This window comes from Bombus terrestris, chromosome 3 (genome assembly GCF_910591885.1).
Source record: "Bombus terrestris chromosome 3, iyBomTerr1.2, whole genome shotgun sequence".
Taxonomy (NCBI): Eukaryota; Metazoa; Arthropoda; class Insecta; order Hymenoptera; family Apidae; genus Bombus; species Bombus terrestris.
The window spans coordinates 12,108,585-12,126,560 of NC_063271.1; the positions used below are offsets into that span (position 1 = coordinate 12,108,585).

The 17,976-nt window shown below is 32.7% G+C and overlaps 1 protein-coding gene and 1 long non-coding RNA gene across 13 annotated transcripts in view; both read left to right on the forward strand.

Moving 5' to 3' along the window:
• The window catches only part of LOC100648315 (phosphatase and actin regulator 4B), a 397,768-nt gene that overhangs the window by 254,837 nt on the left and 124,955 nt on the right, over nucleotides 1-17,976 (forward strand). The window lies entirely within an intron of this gene.
• LOC125384695 overlaps nucleotides 2,993-17,976 on the forward strand; it is a 42,132-nt gene continuing 27,148 nt past the window's right edge. The window contains exon 1 of the long non-coding RNA XR_007223370.1: nucleotides 2,993-3,119. This is a non-coding gene — a long non-coding RNA (uncharacterized LOC125384695). The remainder of the gene's footprint in view (nucleotides 3,120-17,976) is intronic.

Genomic DNA, 17,976 nt, shown 5'->3' on the forward strand with positions numbered 1-17,976 from the left:
TACCTCGCGCGTAGTAATAGTAAAAAAAAACAACTGGCTCACTGATCAGTGTACGCGTCGCGTGCTTGGGGTAGGTCAGTCGTAACAGTGGAAAAGAGAGATCCGAAAACGCGAGTGAGACAGAGATAGAAGGGTCATTAAAAAATACGAGTCCATTTAAACGACGATATCTCGGGAACGAGAGATCGCGTTGACGTAAATCAAACGGAGTTTTTCAAGGGTAGAATTTTCCTCTTCTAATGAACTGTGGTTGAGTACGATTACGTCACACAGCGAGGTTTTATCCGCGTACAAAGGATCGTGATTTTGAATTGAAAAATAATCTTTTTGTGGGAAAAGAAATGTTTATGGATATGGTACATGGTTTCATTGATAATAAATAATTGATAGTGTATGTTGTTGTGTTATATATGATATTTGGCGTATTGTAGAGTGGGAAATTGGAGGGGGAAAGAATGTTATGGAAATTTCTAATGTAGTATCTTTTGTTGGACGATAGTGGTATTAATTCATTGATAGTCATATATCTGTCTTATTATTCATTAAAATTAAAATGCACGCATCTCACGATGTCCCTGTAATCACACAACGGATGCTAATATTTCACTTATTAACCAATAACTGCAGCCCAATCTAGATTGGACGAGAATTTTGAATGTTCTAGACTGGAACGCAGAGAGCGTAGTTTAGTTCTTAGCCTGATTGATGAGATTATTATTGCAGAAGTTAGGATTCTAGATTATAATTTACGAGAAACAAGATATTCTGTACTGTTTTAAATTATTCGTGATTTCATAGTGAAATTTAGTTTTAATTCAAACCACTGCTATATTAAATCGCTAACGTCTAACATGATACAGAAATGGTAAACGTGAGATTCGAAAAAGCGTTGTATCAAGGTTTATTTTGTACCTTGTTTGTGATTATGTGCATAACATAGTGCATAAGATAGATTATTAAAGTTTGCTGGAAGTTGGGTGTAGCAAACTATTTGTAAATTCATCTTCGTGCTTACTGAGTTAATATTAATGGAAGAGAAAGTATACGAAACAGTTTATTGGAATTGCAATATGTAAATGTCGCTTCTGGTGTTGGAGATACGGAAACTAATTGTATACACCAAGTAATTTATTAAACAGCAAACTTCTGTGAATGATAATATTTCCGAATTTTCATCGCTGTACAAAATCACGTTGTTTTTAAACTTTCTATGATATTCTCAGAACTGAAACCTTATACTAGATTCAATTTACCTTAGCTTGTAACTATTACTTAAAATAAAAATTCGGATGCTATTCGACGTTTACTATAGTGCTTCAGAGTATATATTTTTATAAGTGTGTACGAAATTATATTTATTATATAATTATATTATATTAATTTTATACTATAGGAATAAAACTTATCGTAATTCCTCTAGCTAAATTTACGAGTAAACATTTCTTTATACACTTGTCATTATATACAGTGGGTCGGGAAAGTGACCCACTTGTCGACTCCTTTTATGAATCTATTACGTATATTGTACAAAACATTCTGAAATTTCATTAGCATTGCATCGACTCCCACCTACTATGATTATAATTGGCAAAGTTTTAAACGATTCTAAGAATGTATACGAAAGTTGCAAAACATTTAATAGAACTAAGTCTGTATATGTTGTGCAAAGATCACAAAAATAATTTAAACAGGCAATCATCTACGATATTAATTTCGGAATTCAGTGGAACCATCTTTAACACTTATTATACGCTTAAGATGACTACTCATACTGTATATTAATTTTTTTACTAAATATAAATTCCCAGTAATTATCTTTCAATCTCTTTATATATTTTCAAATTTGATACAAATTTTGCCAATATAACCATGACAATCGCGTTCCATTATAGTGCTAATAAAATATCAAAATGTTTCACGCGCAGTTTTCACATAACAATCTTCATGATCGTCGTGTATGAATACTTTTGCGGACCACCGTATATACATAAGTTTTCTTTCAAAAATCAATCTCGATATCTTTCCCTATTCTATGAAAGAACGAATGGTAGGAAAGCTGAAGGAGGATAAGAATGACGATGAAGAAGCGGCAAGCCGAAATTGTGGCGCAAAGAGGAATACGAATAACGAGGTGTTCCGAGGGCAGCATAAATTCATAATGTCGGAGCGCAGGAGTGCCGGCAGATTAGCGAAGCTGACAAGAACAAACGATCCACCGTCCGCTGTTGATACAAGCGTGTAACGACCACACCCCGCGACCAAGCCTTGTCGGAACGAGACATTCGCTATTGATTTATCGCGCGATGTTTTAACCGCGCTGCCGCCTCGCACCTACGAATCTCCTAGCTCTTTTCCAACGAAGATTATCTTACTGGCTGGATAGAAGAAGAATTTAATCGGATTCTGACGTTTGATTTCGATAATTTGAAGGTCTGACGCGTACGAAACGCGATCGAGAATCGGAAGAATGAATAAGCGATCAGGGTGGTTGAGTCTGAAGATGGTGTGGAATATTTGTGTCGGTTAGAGACTGAATCTAATAAGGCATAGAAAATTTATAACGATAAATTTTAATGAGATTTGAAAGACAGAAGTAATTTCGTAAATTTGAATTTTTAAATAGCTCAAAATTTGGTTGAGGATACGAGGAGAAGCATGGTGATGAAAATGTGCGAACACATGTTTCAAAAATACAGCTCCAACAAGTTTTTTTAGGAAAACCGAAGAAACATAGAGTTATTTATTAAAGGTATAATATTGGCGAAAAGGGCAGGAAATAATAACCAAACATTGTTTTTGTAATTTTACATTCTTAAACCTTAGAATCCTCCTTTGTTAGTTTTGATGTTATGTTGGTTTTAGTCGAGGACTAAATTATTTTGAGCGGTGACATTTTTGAAATTATGTGCGGTACGTTGTTCATCGTTAACGAGTGGGATTGAAACGTTTAATTACTTTTGGTAATCGAACTATATTAATTTCTATTTCTACTCCAATATTCAGGTTTTCTAACGTATTGTGTATCTTTTCTGTTTTAGGTAAAGGACTATACATTCATAAAAGTATTCAACGTTCTTAGATACGGCATAGAAGCTTATTTCTTCAAACTGTGAGTCAAAGTATGTTCGTAACTTCTTAGCGAGGGAAATATAATTTTTAGTATATATACTATTTTGTGACATATTTTTACTGAATTAAATTATAACACGAAAAACAGTGTCTTATAATACAGGAAAAATCTTCTCAATGAGGATTATTCCCAATGGAAATGGATTATCAAATTGAGCTCGAGATAAGATTGTAAAGATTTAAAGGCCAAAATTTGCACTAGGTACAAGATGCTCTATCCTTTTTTAATTTATTATAAATCTTACACAAGAACTACAACTACACGACGACGAAATTACACGATGGATAGTAAAAAACCAAATGGAATCCTTTATCCACGCATCTTATCTTAAGTTATTGATCTTAACTGCGTTCCGGGAGGCTGATCCGTTTCGAATGTACCATAAACCCTAATAATTCCTTGCTAATACAGCAGACTATAGAATCCCTCTACTATATAGTGTTGGCCTGTACGCCTAATACATGGACTCAATGCTAGTAGCTTCAGGCGAAGCTGTTTGATCCTTTGAAGCGCGCAAACATTCATCGATCCTTTTATCTTGCAGGTTAGCTCACATTCCTGTTAGGTAAATTCTTGAAGACGTTGGGTCGGACGAGTAAAAGTACCGTGAATATTTTAGATGCAGATTAGCCTCGGTATATTACGAGCTAAAGCTTTTGCATAGGTATTACAGATTTAATATTGGCAATATTGTAATTTTAATTGGTATAATAGATAAACAGATTTTTAATTCTCTTTTTTTATTGAGATTGATTGAAGTAGTTAGAATTTAGTGGTGCTTTATATATACATATTATGATTTTTTCATTTTATATGTTTGTAGTGTTGTAGTAGATATAAATAATAGCGAATCGATTATTTTTGCACATTGTTTGTTTAATGCATTTCTTTTTTGATTTGCCATTTTAACTGTCAAAAATAAACAGAATTTAGAAGTAAGAGGATAATCCAATAATGGTCATTGTTTATTATTTCTGAAACTGCAATTCGATAGAAATTTGTATGTCTATTTTCTTTGAATAAAGAAATATAGACGATACAACAATTAATTTTTAGATTATTGTATAATAGTGGCTTTTAAATAATGCGATATTTGTTTCAAAAAAAAACCTTTCTTAATTACTGCAATTTTGAAAATAATTACTATTAATATCTAGAATATTTTATATATATTTCAAAATAAAACAGAAATATTAACAACACTTTACTATGTTTTAAAGCACTTTTCTTTTATTTCTCAATTTTTATGGTCTGAGTATGCAAAACAGAATTTTTCTTTTGAGCGTGGAACTTTCTAAAGTAGTAATTCTAAAGTTTCTTTGTCGATGGTAATTTCTATTATAATAGAAGCACGTTAAAGGAAACGGTTTTAGATAGCAGATAATTAAACGTAAGAACGAGTGTAATAAGATAGAACATCTGTTTAAACGGTCTTGTTAGCTCGAGGAAAGTATGTAACTGGGGCTTTACACTGACTGACGTTTGTAATAGCAAGTAGTTAACGAACAAACGTACAAGAAGTAAAAATAAAATCGTGAAGGTGTTGGTACATACTAACTCTCAGAAGAGATACGCGTAAACGGACAATTAAAGAGACAAAAAATGGTTGAAAGTGTCTTAATAGGTGTAATATAGATCCTGATAAAATCAGATAGAGGAAGTTACTACTTTGCTGCATTTTATAATTCAGCTTCTTAACTTCTTAAACCAAACAAATTATAATAATCTATCACGCTGTATTAAATTAAATCACCTTATTTATTACTAATCATACATTTACCCAGAAAATTCCTTCAAAACGCAAGAAAACCTCCATATAGCAACATCTACTTACCAAATTACTTACCAAATAATTAAAAAGATCCTCCATTACGATACATTGAATTAAACCTTATTCACAAGCATGCACATATTCATCCAACGAATTCTTCGAAAACAAATCTCAAATCTCAGTTAATTTAAGTTTGTAACAATCTAAATATATTCTCAGTCGTTCACATTCAATAGCAACAACTATTTATAGAGCAAGAAATAAAAGATGGGGAAACATTATGTTACACGAAATTCAGTCACTTTACTCGCCGCAGAATTCCTCCGTAACGCGAACAAACCTATCAAACAAACCTGACAGAAACATTCAAAGCCGACAAAGAGTCACCATATGTATCATCGTAAAGAACCAGTACCGGATGAAACTTGGATAAGGCTTCTTCGGAGAAACCGCGACACATCGTTCCGGCTGACCGCCAATTTCCGGGCTACCACTCTCGATTGCCCGGATAGTCCTTGATCCAGAAGCACCCAAGGTTCCCTAGGGATTCTTTCTTTGTCTCCCAAAAATCCAATCCCAGTAGCTCGATCGTGCCACCTGCTAGCCATAAAGCGAGGAAGCATACCTTTTGTATGTCAAGCCTGAGGTGATTCAACGTCGAGGCCACACCAGAAACGTCCAACGTCGGTGGTTGCCTGTTTCCCTCATAGAAATTCTCTCTGAATTGGTGAATTCATGCTGGAATTAGGTTAGAGGGCCTTATAAAGTCCAAGGGATGACCGACCTTAAAATGGGGGGGAACGTTTGAATATTAATCGAGTTAATCTCAATCCCGGTGCAGATACGTGTGCTTGTTCTTCAATTAATCCACAGTTATGAACTGGAATTTTAGAAATGTTATGGTCGCTGGGATTTGTCACGAGATTTTTTTTTTGAGAAAACTAAGACGAATAGGGAGGAAGATGAAGTTCTTGAGACTAGGAGAAGTATTTTTTTGTTTGAATGTTTTTTCTATAGGTTTTTGTGGAGAATGTTTTAAGATGTAATAACTGGTAACTTTAATTCTTGTTACGTAATTTTCCTTTGAGGAAGGCAGGATAAAGAGAAGTGGAATTAGTTTAGCAGGGGATGGAACGTTCGAGATTAGGAGGTGTCTCTTTTACGTAAATATTCTTCTGTTGAGTTTCGTGGTAAAAGATCTATTTGAGATGGAATAATTGGTAACGTTAATTATTCTCATTGCGTGATTTTTCTTTGATGAAGAAGAAATGAAAAGGAGGAGAGTCGGTTTAGCAGAGAATGGCACGCTCCACGTTAAAAGAATTTTTGTATTGCTTAAATATTTTTCTGTTGATTTTTATAGAGAATGTTCAATTTGAATTCTATGTAATAATTGGTGGCGTTAATCCTTCTTAAGATGAATATTAAGGTCGGGTAAAAGGATAATTTTCATAGAGTAAATTATTCGTAGACAGTATGAATGTTGGGATAATTTGCAGAATAAATTACGAGATCTTCATTAGTGTTCTGACGTACGTTCCCACAGTATGGAATGAAACGGTCGGTATTTTAATATTATGTAAATGAGGATAAGACGGAAGGTAAATATTATAAAGGGTATGATACTGTGTTCTTTCTTTAACCTGTTAAGCTGAAGTATCATATCCTGGTTGAACTTTATCGAACGTCGTAGATAGTCGCACTACGAAGAAGATTAATGTACGTAGCTTGAAATTTATACGATATTTTTACGATAATAATATAGAAACGACATTTTTATCTAAATTAAATATCTTTGCAAAATATGCCATAATGGATGGTTCTCATCATTCAAATTTTATTTACCACATTTCGTTCATTATTTTAGAACTGTATTTATTAAATAAGAATCGATCGTTACATCCTTATCTTCTATTTCTCTGGTAAATGTCTAACGAGATCGAAGATTTATAATTAGGCAAAATTTGTTATGTACCAATGTATCTTGCAAAGAGAGTCTATAAAAACATTAGCATAAAAATACTGTATGATTAAATGAATCTTTAGAATAGAATTTTCAAAACAAAATGAACCACGGAAGAGAATTGACGGAGAGATTTCTAGTACTTTCTTTTATCGCTTCGAGTGTCAGAGAAGTTTTGTAAAAGGACGATACTAGGACTTAGTATGAGCAGTTCAAGAGGAAACTTGTTTCTATATCCTAACATTGTGCTCTCAACGTAATTCGAGGATCCAGGATGAAGAGATGAGAAATATTTACGCTGCTTTTAAACTATGAAGTTAAAGCTAGCGTTCTTTTTCAAAGTAATTTGTTGACGTTTTTGCAATACTTGAAGACTTTGTAGTAAAATTAAAATAAATGTTTTGCTTTTATGACATAGAGGATTTTTTTAAGAACATTAGTGTATCGAAGAGCTTAATTTCTAATATTCCTATGATAGACAGGATTGACATTATGATTATGATAGACATTAATCTATTAGAAGTTTTTCTATAGTACATATTTGTAAACGTATTATTTTTTCACATTGGCTAAGTTTCTCATGTTAAGTATTAAATATATATAATATAAGTGTACATTGATATCATCCAGTTTTATGGAAATTTGTAGTAGGCTTCGACTGAAAGAAACTGAGAATTCTTACTTCGTGAGAATTTAAGCCTACTATTATGCAAATTTCTATGTTATTTCCATCGATATGATTCTAGAATGTTTTTCTTATCTTCGAAAGACTATCCAGGTTCTTGAAACTTTCCCCGATTTTCTTTTAGAATTCTTAACCAATCGCAATCTGAATACAATTCTTCAATGTTCTTATTTCCTTCAGTTGTTTTTACGATATGAATTAGGCAGGAAAGCAAAAGAATAGCTGATATTTATGCTTAACTTATATAAGTACTATATATAAGTATATAAGTACAACTTACTGTTGTATTTGTGTATTTCTTTCTATCATCTTAAAATGAAAAGAGCATAAATTATTTAAATATTAAAATTTAAATATAAGTTCGCATTTTATTTTAATAAGAAAGTAACATTCTCGCTAGAATAAGAAGAAATTACTCTGGAAACAATCTATCATCAAAATTCCACGCAATCAAGATCTACTGTTCTAAATTTGTACTTAACTTAGCATTCTGTTCTATAATACAAGATAATTTGTATAACTCGAATGATACATCACACGAAGTACAGGCACTTGTATAAACAAAAACAAGCCGTCACACTGTCATTTAACAAAGTTGCTATCAAATTTAAAGGATCGAGGTCTGACCAAAACCCAAAAGCAACGCCTCGTTATCGTCCATCAGTGGTTTCCAAGAGCCTTCCCATGAAACGTGATGTATTTCTTCGGTCAGCATAGAAAAGCCGACTAAATCGAAGAACAACAACGAACATCATGGATTTTCTGCTCCCTAAATAACTTCAACATTTGTTCTAGAAAAGATTTTACACAATTAGAAAATAACAAAATTCTCGCTGTTGTCCCATGTAATTATTCGTTGACAGATCAAAATCTCGTCATACACGTCATCTCGAATTTCGACTTTGTATCTCTTCGGATATGCTTGAGACGAACGACGAACAAAACAGAAAGGAGAAACCGAAAGATCGTGTAGCAGGGGAAAGAAGTGGACTGGATGTGACACGATTGACAATCAGTCATTAAATAATTTCATGGGCGAGAAAACAAGAGAGTTTACATACGACTGGTAGACGCAGCTTGGGATTAAACTGTTGCGACCAATGGAATCGTGCATGCAATTGTGTTTGGTGATACTCGCTCGCTGCCTACCCTTCGAGGCTTAATGTTTTATTGGTTTCTCTTTGAAAGCGGCGAAACGGCTGACAATGGGAGATAATTCGACTGGAACGCTTTGAAAGTTACGCGAAACGGTGGAAGGTAGCATCCACTTGGCAATTCCGTAGTAGAATTTCGGCTATTGGACTAGGATATTAGCGTACTGTGTACTGGAACATGTGAATTTCTACATCCATAGACTTTGTTGGATGATCTAGTTATGAATAAAATAATGGGATAGTAAGATTTTTGATGCTTTCGAAATTTTAGAATTCTTACTTTTTTATATTAACTGGTAAGATAGAACACTACGTATCATTATTATTGTAATAGGATATTAGATTTCGAAAATATTCTAAATTTGGAAATCTCTAAAAATATTTATTTGTAGAATAAATATTGTCTACTACTGTAGATATTTTAATTCATTAGCTATTTTTAATACTGTTACTTAGATGTGTTTAAATTAATTGTATTTCATGATAATTGATTAAATTTTTTATCATTTTTAATAAATAAATATAAAAAATTATATATTAAGGATAGTATATAGACGAGTTATGTAATTTCCTAAAATTTCCAAGGCGTTTATTAAAAACTCTCAAAGAATTTATCTAAAGTTCAGAAAAGATCGCTTTAGGAATTACGAACTTCCTTAGAACATTTCGGAGTTTCAAAAACTCGTTGAATATTTAAGTATTTAAGGGAACTTAATAGACAAATCATATTTCAAGTCAACGCACATTTTTAAAAATGATCGAAGAATAAGAACGACTATTTCCTTCGATACAATAATTATGACGCACAATGAGATTTTATTATGCAATTATTTTAATAATGAGCCTTGTGAAGCTTTTTAGCTGAACGGGAGCCTATTGAAAATGTCGATTTGATATTAATTTATCAAGGCCGTATCGAATTGATTCCGAGCTCAACAACTGATAATCGCTTTAACAATTGAGATAGGCTGAGCGCATGCGAATTCTCCTTCCTAATTGCTGCATCGCAATAGCCCACTGTCCTACATAATTATACCGAATATTGGATGGAAATACAAGTGTTCGCTCGTGTAGTTCCTTCGTTTCATTTAGGGATCAGAATAATCGACGGATGCAACGTGCCTTCCATTTTAATGTCGAATTAAAATCTTTTTTTTTACAGTAGATCTTAGGAGTTGATCAAATTCGTAAAATCTTTTATAGGGTTGTTTATCGATTGAAATATAGGTGAACCTTTATATAGTACTTGAGGTACTCGTTACGTTATAAAATATTATAAAATATCTATAAAATTCAATATTTTGTTGCCTAGTTCCTATAGATATGTGGGAAGCAACCTTTTGAAAACAGGAGTTTTACGTGGGATTTGTGTAACATTTTTGCTTTTGTATATTATGAATTAGTACCGTATTTTTTCAGTTGACATATAAATTAACCATGTTTCTCATATGTTACTATCATTCTGCTTTCCTTCGAAGATCGAATTTTCAATTTTCGTGCCACCTTTACACACGTTGCCTTTTAACCTTTTACCTTATATGCTCGAGTTACATTCTTGAAATGGTTTGTGGTTTCGATTCAATAAGGGTACGTTTTATATCTTTGCAAAAGATGTTGGTGAATCATTATAAAATACGATTTAGAGAATTATTAGCATCATCTAATTACTAAAGACTAGTAACAGTCTTATAGACTAATAACTAATAACTAATAGTAATTTTCTATTAGAGAGATTCTATAAGACTATTAGCCTTATTAACTATTAGTTTATAGAGATATTAAATGATTTCTAAGATATTGTATCATAAACAGTACACTGTACACAAGTCAAACCTCGTTTTCATAAATTTCATTCTAATTATTTTCCATTTCACTATCTATTCATCGTGGCATCCTCACCGACAGAAATCTGATGGTTCCGCTGATCTCTCACTGATCTCTCGTTCCGGAAGACTGGTACAAAGCCGAATCAGCAACACGTTGGAATCAGTTAGCAGGATGCCCAGCTTTGGTAACGCAATTTCTTGCGCGATTTCAAACATTAATATTCAACGTTCAGCGGGTTGACGCGGAGGCGGAGTAGTTCGTGCGTTTCTGCTTAAAATCCAATCGGTCCCACGCGAAATCAATATGGCGATGCTGCAACCGACCACAACCTTTGTGCTCATTATTAAATCCGTAGCAACATGTTACGACGCTCACACACGTTTGTACATCAGCACGCGATCCGTCAAAATCACTCGTTTGGTCGAGCTTGCTGTTATCATGGATACCTGTCGGTTCGTCTCTTCGTTTTTCCATTCTGGAGCTAATCTTTTATCACTGGAAAAAATGTAACTTTCGTAATTTGGAAATTGCGCCTGGTAATGGTGAATTCATCTTCAATAGTGAATTTATGTGAATTTTTAGGAAATGCGATATGTTTTATTTAATAGCGATGGATCAATTCCTAAGGGTAGCGTTTTAAGGCGCACGGTGTATTTCTTCTGGCGGCAACGAATCCGTTTTCGAGGCTGAATACATAAAAGATTCCAAACACGGCTTGTTTTGTTTGATAGCAACCGAATCGATTTTTAAGGATAGCACAGCAATAGACTCGTAAGAATTTAACAAAAATACGATGTGTTTCGTTTAATAGCAATGAATTCATTTTCAAGATTCATACAAATTTTTAAAAGGGAGAATATATTTTATTTAATATCGATGGATTCATTTTTAAGACTAAATTTACAACATTTTAAGGAACAAAGTATTTAATTTGGCATTCATATGAATTCTTAGAAAATACAATATCTTTCGTTTGATAGCGATAAATACATTTTTTGGTAAACTTATCCTTAAAGTAACTTTTACTTATGTAATTTCAGATTATTTATATAATTTAAGTATTATACAATAATAATTTACTCATATAATTAGAAGTGCAAACCAAATATAAGATTTAAGATTTGAAAAAAAATTGTTAGTGAAATATTTCAAATATTTTGATTTTTCGATTATACAGAATACAATACACTGCACTGAAATTTTGCGAAACAGGTTTTAAAGGCAAACATCAGGGGCTTTTCAAGCGTGGAATTAGGGATGCTCATTGGCCGAGATTGTTCATCGAAATGAACCGGTGTATCCGACGTTTCAGCAGAAAGATCGAAAGCTTTCAGATTTATCAGCTCACGCTCTGATAATCTGATTTATCAATAATTCACATTGCGCTTTATTCCATTTTGCAGTTTGTGCTTTTTAAAGCGAGGATCATAGACAAACGTTCCTTTGACACGTTGATAAATTTTATAGCCTGTATCATCGTTTGAATTTCTGTTATATATAAATAGAAAATATTCAGAACTTATCAGTTTCCTGTCCACACACATATATATATTTCCTTTATTTTTCTTTAGCATATTACTTACTGAAGAATATACGATTAAGAAAATGTTAATTTTTGCACTATAGTAAAGCTTCATTTTTTATTTTCTTTCTACTAAATCTTTGTCTCTGTAAAAAGAGGTTTCACAAATTTAGCTTACCAAATAACTGTATGATGTATGTAGTGAAAACGTTGATAGGCTATTTCAGAAGCTTTTCAGATTTTTTAAAGCGTAGGACAGTTAATACATTAAGCTTGAATTTAAGTGACCTAGTTTGTTTATGGAGTGTGAAAGAATATGTTTGCGTACAGAGTGTTAGTAATGCTTGAATTTTTATATTTCCACAATAATTAGTTACTTCTATAAAATCTAGATATGATTTATTTACGTTGTATCGATGTTACAGATTGACGCACCATTATTGAAATTATTTTATTGACTGTTGCATTGAGTATATTCAATGATAATAGTCCATTGTAAGCCACTGTGTTTACTAACTGTGCATAACAGATATGCATAAAGGTTTTAATGAATTAACGCAAAGCTTTCCTATCCAAACACGTTTCTCTAAAATTTCAATGTATCAAAGAGTAAGTTGGAAAACAACTAAAAACTTTATGATTTAATTGTAAAAAATTACCGAGCGTTTCCAGACAAAGCTTATTAAATTACACATTAACCAAATTCTTTAAAAAATTTTCAAAAATTTGGCCCGTTATTACAGAACCTTGTAGATCGAAGAACATCATTTTCCTATAACCTTGCGAACCGACGACAGCGTTTTCCAACAGCCACATTTCAATCCGATACAATCTCATCGTCGGAATAAAAGCAAAAAAAAAAAAGAAAAAAGGAAAATAATAAAAAGAAAGAAAATGAAGGAAACAACGAGCACATATTTTTATTTCCGCTTCTTGTGAAACTTATCGAAATTTCGAACGTATCGTTTCGCCATTGTATTTGTCTGACGTAAAATATTTATCGTAAAGTAGTTTCGTCAAACAATGCATTACCCGTTACACAAAGAGAAAAGTCGTTTGCTAAAAAAAGAAAGGCAGAAAGAGGTGGCCCATTTTCAGCGGCGGCTTTTACCGCATATATACATAACTTATTATTGTATATTCCTATAATTACATTATATATATATATATATAATACATTTATACATTTATATTATCTAAATTTAAATTATTTTCTCGGAGTTACGTGGGCGAATGCGAAAACTACTCTTAACAAACGTGGTTGATAGCACATCTTTAATTACCGTGCCTACGAAGAGGAGGAAACTTCGATTTGATTTTACTGCGAAACGAGAAATTTCGCAACATGAAATGATGAAATTTTGTTTCAATCTTAATTTAATAATTCCCGTCGCCATTCGGTATTTTCTCTCGTAGAATTATTATCAAAAATTAATTAGGGAAATTTCCACCTTTTTCTAGATATACGCAAGAAATAATAACAAATTTCCAAAATTAAAGATTTTGTTATCTGCACCCTTTTTTCTCTCAATTCCTTATTTATTATTATTTAGTGATAATGTCACGCATTATTTTTTAGATATTTTCATATAAATAGATAGATGACTTTAATTCCCTGTCTTTAGACCTTGAAAATGGGGTTGGCACGTGTTGTGCCTACGAAATCGTTATATATATATATATGCATCAATACGATACTTTAAAAACAATTACAGTACTTAGTATTTACTTTTATCGCTTTGTTTAATTGTCGTATTATCTTTATTTTGAATTTATTATGTTTTATCTTTTCAATAATCTTTCGATGTAAAGTACTTTGTGAAGTGTATTGTGGACTCTCAAATTGCAGAATAAATTGAAAAACGCCAATGAATCATTGATAATGAAATTAAAGGTTTGGTTGAAATGGAAATTGGAACGTAAATTAAACAGGGAATTTTCGCATCATTGGGTGATGATACCGCAATGGACCACGAACCGTCGGTCTACCACCGTACAAACGCTTTGAAAACTTGCCGGGAAAACTTATGAAATAGTCAGACCATTTTCGCTGCAAACATTGCTTTCACGCATTGTTCTAAGCCCTGAAGTTATTTAAATGGACTTACACTTGCTCTGCTCGCAGTATCATCTAGAAACATTTTCACGATTTAGTAACATTGATTCCATCCAAATGTGAGAAATAAGTTAAAATATGGATAAATGTTCGAATACTGTAGATTATTAAATTTTATTATGCTTAGATATGTTTAAAATACCTTCATTTTTGAATCTAGTAATTTGTTTGCATTTCTAATAGAAAATCCTCATGTATAATCATAAAACGGCATTGAAATCAACAAAAATTACAAAATTAATTCTTATATAAATTCTTATAAAATTCATAATTACGTTACACGAGAAGCACCCCTTTTTTCGAAAAATATGATTTGTCACCTTCATAAACGAAACATACCCAAGCACCCGAAAAACAAACACCTGGTGAAATATTACTTTTGCGCGAACAAAACCTCCAAACGAGACAACAATAAATAATATCTAAAAATAAAGAACCGGATAAAATTCCCCCGTAAGAACATAGAGAAACGTACTATATTTTACGCAATCGAACGGCGCACAACGAAAGCAATGAATCACATTAAAAAAGGAAGGAAAACAATGTCTCTAAAAATCGCTACTGCTCTGTCATGCGGTAAAAAGCAAAGAGAACGTTTCTTCCTCGACGATGGAGCTCGTTTTCAGCGAACAAAACAAGGAACGAGCGCTGAAGCTCTTGAAAAGAAAAAGCGAAATGGCCACCGTTTTCGTCAGGCTGAAGTAGCCTGGAGTATAAATGAACCGCACTAACGAGATAATGAATCATGGGAAAGCGATGCAGAAGCATCTTTATTTCGCATTGTCAATGGAATCGCGTGTTTCGAGCGATGGTTCTTCATTTCCTCAGCTGGAAAGGCAAATTGAATTTTGCCCATAAGAGGAATGTCGTTTAAAGAACACACTGCGACGAGTCACCGGTTCTCTTCGACCGGAATAAATCGGACAAAGGAAAAGTGAATGAAACAGGGGGGCGGAGGCGAAACAGGAACGAAGGAAAAGAGGAAACGAGAAGAGAGCGAAAGAGAAAGAGGTGGAGGTTGCTCGCAAACTGTTCGACGACGTTTGCTGTGTCACTATGTCCTTCTTTTTTTATCTCTGTTTTTCCTATTTCTCGTGTCCTTGACCTCGCAATTTTCCGTTCCAGCGTGATTTGCTTTTCGAATGCCGTGATAGTAAACACAGGGAATATTGACAATGTATGTTGTACTATGAAAATTGTTGACGTGGAAATTCCCACACGTGAAAATATTGAAATTCGTCGTTTTGGGAAAGCTGAGAGCGCTGATTTTTGTTGATACTAACTGACTATTGTGAGGATGCTTTGCAGACTTATCTCTGGGCGTATGAATGGCCATTATGGTGCTTGTATCGTTGCACACGAATAGATATTATGTTATGCATATGTGCGGCGGAACGGCAGACTTATATACTTTGATAGCTAAATGGTTACTTACATATATATTATGGGTGCATAGGAATGATACGCGATGCTATCAATTTTCGTTTAGTTCATTTTTGATAACTCGAATAAAGAAATCAATGTATGTTATACCGTAAATTGAATGTATGATATTTTGAAGAAATTAGAGCGTTTAAAGTTTTATTTGAGAGGACGACGTTTCATATGGATTAACCTATAGTAAAAATAGATTCTTTCAGCTGTAATTATCCTTGTCGAAATTTACACTAGCATAGTCCTTATTTTTACTTTCAATTTTTCTACCTCCTATAGTGCCTCCTATAATAATCCTTGATGAGAAAATAATATCTACAAAATTTTAGAGTAACTGGATGAAGGTGGGCATTGATTGCCGCGTGAGTTAAAGTTTTCAGACTTTTATGATTTCACGTTAATTTTAAACATTCCATAATTTTAAAGAATATTGCGAAAAAAAGCTTGGAAAGAAATTTTCTTCTCTACAACTAAGAATAACTCTAGTATACACTTACGATTTGCGACATATTAATAACCTAATCCGTCTTATTGAAAGAGTTAACTTATGAAAAGCATAGCTTTTATCTGTTCCTTGTAAAATTAAATTCTATAATTTTTTGCGGTTATTGGATCGATTGATGTTTTTGCATCGGCGTTGAAGCTCTGAAGAAAGTTCCTAATAGTTTCGTTAATGTCACACATGTCCTTGTTTAAACGGATAATCGTCGAGTATGTTACCTCGGGTGATTATTAGGAAAGTAATTTTGGGCGAGCTACGAGGCTTGAAGTTGTGGAATAATTCATCGTCATATGTGCCTTGAAACGTTTCGGACGAATAAACTGTGTGGTGGTAATGTATTCAATCGAAAATGGTTGGAATTATCGTAACGTGCGAGAGAACTTATGGTATGAATTAATAGTTAGTAACATTCTTTCTTCTAAAATTTCTCCCTAATTTTTGTGATCATAATTGTTCTTAATAGTATCAATTTTTATAATAATTGACATTCTATCTCTTTTCAAATTTAATTCATATTCGGTTTACCTATCGTTGTAATATCCTTTTATCCTTTAAAGCTATCATAAATATCCGTTATGATCTTCCTTATTATATGTATTGACTTGGTAATTTTCACCTCAAAATATCGTGCTGTTTAGTTGAAAATACTACTAATTAGAGGAAAGTGCCGTTTAAAATTTCAAAGCACTGGAATTTGGATCGCGTTTGCGAAAGTTGGCAGATATAAAAGGTTCGTAATTGGAAAGTGGATTTGCACTGCAGCCAATTCGTTGGTCAGGAATGTAATGAAATTGGAAATGATAGTCATATATTATATTTATTATATACGTCTGTTATTTAATAAACTCAATCTTCGTTTCATTCTATGTATTTTATGTAATTTTCCACAAGTTCGACTTGTTAATGAAAAATTCTTCGAATTATATATAATTATAAATAATTTACCTTCACAATAATTACAAGAAGAATTCAATATCGCAAGACAAAATCGATATTGAAAATCTAGTTCGAATAAAATAACTTCCATTCGACAATTTCTATTTTACTGCATTTTTATTTATTTATTATTTAATTATTAATTAATTTATTAATTATTTAATTTAATTAATTTATTATTAATTTATTCGTATTTATTCATTTATTATTTTCATTCACGGGATACATCTCTTGGTACAAACGAAATATAACAAATTGAAAGAAAAATTTATATACATCTATACACATATATCTTTTTTGGATATGTATTTACATACGCATACAGACAAAGGAAAAACAGAGAAAAAAGATATTGAAGTTAATGACAAGCATAATAACTATAATATACATTCTAATGAGTGTCTTAAAGAAACTCGGAACTGATTAAGTAGGTTGATATTCTGGTGAACAGTTTTATCCAACTTTCGACAAGTTAATATAATAATATATAAACTCTAAACCGTCCTAAATATCACGACCCTTTACTCAAAAAGTGCATTATACATTTGTAGATGGACTGTGCACTTTGCAATCTATCCCAACGTCCGTAATTCCACAAAGTCAGTCCTCGCTCCAAAGAAAGATGCATCGAAAAGAATTGCGTTTCGTTCAACGATGCATTTCTCGATGGAGAAGCTTCTTTCATTACTTCACCCCCTTAAAAGATTTCAGCTCGTTATATTTCGAGCGCTCGATCCAATCGGTTCCTTCAGGCACATTACTTTCAAAGGCAATGAAAAAAAATGAAACAAAGAAAGAGAAAGAGAAGAAGGAGAAGAGGAAGAAGAAGAGATGCATATACTTATACTGTTTTACGCTATGAAAGAAAGGAGGAGAAAAATTGTTCTTCTGACCTTGCTTGTTGAAGACAATTTTCAGGACACGAAGCAGCCTCAA